The sequence below is a fragment of the Phalaenopsis equestris genome, unplaced genomic scaffold (genome assembly GCF_001263595.1).
Source record: "Phalaenopsis equestris unplaced genomic scaffold, ASM126359v1 Scaffold000140, whole genome shotgun sequence".
Classification (NCBI taxonomy): domain Eukaryota; kingdom Viridiplantae; phylum Streptophyta; class Magnoliopsida; order Asparagales; family Orchidaceae; genus Phalaenopsis; species Phalaenopsis equestris.
The window spans coordinates 1044738-1050103 of record NW_018164582.1 but is presented as its reverse complement, the minus strand read 5'-3'; positions in this window follow the sequence as shown (position 1 = coordinate 1050103).

Here is a 5366-nt window from a genome sequence, read left to right as displayed (position 1 = left end):
TGTCTAAAGATGATGTATGTTTTTGATGGCGTCATTGATCCTCACCCCATCCTAAGGATTCATAAATACTAATAAGTGCAACTAAATGCAATTTTATGCATGCAAAAGTTTTAAGCGATTTGACCTTATATGTGTTCTTAAGTTATAGATGCACTAGTTTTAAAATATGTTTTAAAACATGATGAATATTAATAATAAAAATGTAATTTTTATACTCTTAAAATAATTCTTATGGTAAGAAAAGTCTAAGTGATGTTGTTTTTGTAACTCATAGTCCTCAGCCTACCTAGTCATTACCTTAGGATTTCCTTTTTCAACAAACCCTCTTACTTGAATTGTATGAACAACTGAGAGTAGAGGAGGGATAAGAAAAGATGGGAATAAGATTAAGACTAAGCAAAAAAAATTTGAAAAAGGGCCTAAAGAGCTTATGTGAGGTAAAATTCATGCGACATGTCAAAGGTGTACGTCCGAACAAGATCGGATCGCGACACTTTAAACCAGATATCCACAAAAGAACACCCACATAAGCTACCAAAGTATTATAGAATCAAAAGAATGTTTTGTTCTAGGGTCAAGACCAACTACTAAAGGAAAGTATTCTTTTGGCTTAATTACATCTTGGGGAAAGCCCAAAAATACTCTCGATTAGAGCACTCCTACTTACATTTATGTGATGGCTAGTGAGGGGGTGTCACAAAGGATGATTCTCTCATAGGAGCGTCCTGATGCCTTCAAAGCTCTTGTTAAGCTAAAGGGCAGAGAGTGAGTCTCTCAGATCCCAAAAGGGTAACAGCTCATCGGCGAACGTGGACTATGAAACAACTAAGTCGATTCATAGGGTCTACACTTTGCTTCCAAAGCCTAATTGGGCAGTAAGGATAGATTGTGGATCACCGTGTCCCGAATGGAGACACCCTATCCGCACTTGGGGCCTATGAGACAACATTAATGAAGCGTCAAAAGAAGTGAAAAATCTCAAATGGGGTAAACAATGGAAGGGAAGAGTAATTCTAATTGGGTAGACCTAGCAGGGTTAGAATACCATGGATTTGTCATCTCAAACTATTGAGACCCCAAGTCTACCTGGTTGTGAAGGTATTTGACCCAACACAACCGGAGATCCCTTGTCAGCAATCCGTAAATTGCTTCATCTAATGGGACCTTGATAGCCCTAAGGTCAAGAGAAGGAAACTCTAAATTCTATGACTTTATGTAGGTAGGAAGAGGAGAGGTGGGACTTATACTTGCCAAAGTAGTGAGGAAGTTGCTAGAAAGGAAGAAAAGAGAGGTACAACTATGAATCTGAATACGCTCCCACAAGGGACTTATTCCTCGTCTGGGTTAGGGAAGCCACTAATACCCAAAACATACTAGACAAAGACCTAATTAGAAATCTATGCTAGGCCATTCGAGTTGAAGACGTAGTAGGACTTCTCCTCCATACATGCAATATGATGCAATTGTCTAATCCTAAGCGTGGAGGCCCTATTAATTATGACTTGGGTGATGGTCATGCTATTCTACCCATTTAAAATCCTTCCCAAAGGCCATGTAAGAAAGTAAAGTGCAGATTTTGGAAATCCTAAATATTTTAAGCCTATATTTAATCAATCATAATTTTTTTAGTATTTTTTAGAAAATTTATAATTTTTTGGTCCTGGAGTGTCTAAGTTATTTGCATGATTCCTAGACGACCCATAAGATAAAAAAGGTGAAACTAGAAATCACATGCAAAAAAAGAAAAGTAAAGCAAGCCAAATATAAGAAAATAAAAGGTCGGGTGCCTCTAGGTCGACAACATATCCCAGAAATAGAAACAAGTGATCAACCACCGCATAAATACACACATGGTCCTAATTTCACACATAAATGAGATTTAAATATAAGGTACGAGACATTAGCCAACAACATCTAGTCTCTGTCATGTGGTTCCTCCCTCTCGGCGCCTCAAAACCTATATGATGCCTTATTTCTAATATATGACTCTCCTAAGGATTAAAAGGTACAAGAGGAAAGTAAGAAAAAAAGACTCAACTTGGATAAAAACAAGTTTAGTGTAAATATATCTACATGCAACGTCGTAATCCATGCCTAGTGGGAGGAGAGCTAACAACACCTGCAGAAACTGTGATTAGATAAATCATTACAACTCCATATTAGAAATGATTTCCTGCAAGAAGACCGCCTTTAACATATTAGTGTGCATGTCTCACTCCAGTAAACACACAAAGTACCACAAAAGTGATGCTTATCTAGGGCAATCAAACCAACAAAGAAATATAACCAAGACAGTGAAAATACTACCTAGTACCCTAGTCCTAATCCTAGCACACCACCTAGCTTAGGGTGGTCTATGGTTCATATGTAGCATTTGATAGCTTAAGAAACCCACCCAAGACCTTCTGACACTTGTTCGGAGCAAGTAGCTAGGCTCGGTGACGATCCAACTCCACCAGGGAAAATTTTGTTTGGGAGGCCCATCTAAGATGTGAGGCTTGTTTGGCACCTAATTCGATTATTATAAGCCACCACACATCCATTTGGAACCTCTCACGGCCATAGGAAGTCACAGATTTCACCTAATCACGCTACAAAAAAAATTAGAGTTCAGGACACCCAACCCGCGTCGCGATTTAGGACAACCGTTGACACCGATTTCTCCAGTGAATAAATGATGATAATACTTTATTTTAAATTTATGAGACTATATTCACTCACATGGAGTCATCCATCGCTTCCAGATGAAAAATCTTTCGTCAGACATTCCTGGTTAAAATTAAGATTTTGGGCGATACCGGCGCCCTGGGGCCAACCCGGGGGCCCACACACCTAAAATACTTTTTTGAACTGTCGAGCTTAAGCCCTCAGAGGACTATACATGATTTGAAAATTTGGCACAGACCCGACACCTAAGCGCTGAAGAAACACTGCGCCAAAGCCCAAAAACATGCAAAAAAATCACAATTTTTTAGAAAGCAGAGCGCCATGACATCACCTAGGCGGCGCCAAGGCTCCATTATGCTTGGAGGGGGCCTTGGTGCTAGGTTGAGTGGGGCCTAGGCGCCATTCACGTTCCAGGCACAATTTTGGGCGATTTTGTTTTGCCATTTTTGACGTCGTTTTGACGTTGTAAGCCTCAGGATCTTAAAGGTGGGTGATTAATCCCCATTTTTCCTTCATCTAGAAGGTTCCAATGCCTCTTTTGGGAGTCATTTTGGTTATTTACATAAGGGAGAGGATTTGAACTAACCCCTCCCTCTCATTTACACTGGCTCCCCATTCCCCTGATCAAGGGGAAGGAGGGGGGGGATGACGCCGTAAGCCTCATGACCTTAAAGGTGGGTGATTAATCCCCATTTTCCTTCATCTAAAAGGTTCCAATGCCACTTTTGTGAGTCATTTTGGTTATTTACATAGGGAGAGGGTTTAACCTAACCCCTCCCTCTCATTTTTGTTGGCTTCGCATTCCCCCGATTAAGAGGAAGAGGGGGGTGGGGGGCTTTCCGCTTCGCCTCCTTCTTCTTCTTTGACTAAGGTTAGAGGGAGAGCTCTTAGAGGAGGGTTTTGGAGAGGTTTTAGAGGTGTTTAGAAATGAGCCTCTTGGAGACAAATCAAGGAGGATGGGTTCTCTTCCCCTCCTTCAACTTCTCCTTCTTCCTCTTCCTCACCTTCTTCTTCGTCCTCATCTTCTTCATAATTTCCTACATTTTGTGAAGGTTTGAGAGGGTTTTATTGAGGAGGAGCTTGGGAGCAAGGTGCCACTCTCCTATGTTTAAGGAGAGCTTCATCGTTGCATGCGGAAGGTTCACCGAAAGTTCACTGGAGTTTGCCAAAACGCGGGCTTCTATCCCATTAATAGGAAAGGTTTTTTCCTACATGAAGACACACGTCCGCAACCGTCATAGTGGTGAGACATCCTAATCCCTTAGCCGATCCTAGGGTTTAGTCTGGTCTAGGCACATTGGTTCGATTGCCCACACAAGGTGGATGTGCCAATCGACATTTCTCTGCATGGCCAAGTCACCTATGTGATGGATCGTTGATTTTTCCCTAGAGGGAACCGTAGGGTAGGAGTCCCTTACGTTGGCCTATCCTATATGAACCGAGTGATTCCTTATTGTGAGCCTTAGACCTTAATTCTACTTGATCAGAATCCCAATTTTCCATGGCTTTGACACTCCCAACTTTTTTTGGAGAAGTTGGTTGAGTTCGATCTTATAGGATGGAAAAAACTTTGTAGCTAGTTTAACCTACAAGTTTGTAGGCATTCGTAGAGCAGAAAAATCTTTGTAGCTAGTCCGCCGTACCTATGGCGGAGAGTTCCCACTATGAGAAATCAGAGGGCAAATCCTTCCTCATTGCCATGCCAAAGTCTTAGGCGATGATGTCACAAATCCAAATACTAAACCCTATTTGCCTACGTGAGGTCGTTAGGACGAGTTTGATGCGCTGTTCATTGCATGTGCATGGACCATCATGTTGCATTTTTTATGTGATTATCTTTGACATTTTTTCATGATTGTGTGAGCACATCGGGTTGATCGACCATCATGGGTCGATCACCCTTTTTTTGTTTTAATCGACCACTAGTGTCGATCACTCATCTTGGATTTGATTGGTTATCCTGACCCAATCACCCTATCTTTTGGGTTTGATCAACCGCTAAGCGTCGATCAACCGTCTTCGGTTTGATCGGCCATCCTAGGTCGATCACTCTATCTTTTTGGTTTGATCTCTCGCTTCATGCCAATCACCTGTATTTGGATTTTGTCGGCCATTCCCGGCTGATCACCCATCCTTTTGGGATGGATTGATTACCCCAGATCGATCTACCCGCTTCTTTAGTCCGAACGACCACCACGACCCAATTCGACCAGCCATTTGCATGTCTGTATGCTCTTGCATCATATTGCATGCTTGTCTGCTTGCATGTTGAACCAAACTTTGTATATGTTTGCATTTGCATTTTCACGTGTGCTGGTGGTTCTCCTCATGAGGATCACCATCACCTCTGGGTCACTGCCTCATTGGCATATTTTTTTGTTCAAACCACTGCTGCCACAACATGCTCACCTCCAGTTACAATCTTCTCGACATACCCTTTTGTTCGGGCTGCTGCCGCCACGACATGCCCAGTTCTTGGTCACATTATCCTCGACATACTGACAGCGATTTTATATATGCTTAAAAATACAAGAATTTGATACCTCTGTTAGAAGGATCCCTGGTAACGGCGCCAAAAACTTGACCGACTTCTTTTTGCAGGATCCCTGGTAACGACGCCAAAAACTTGACCGACTTCTTTTTGCAATTGACAAATACAATAAGTTGATGACGCTACTAGAAGATTTAATTTTCCAGCA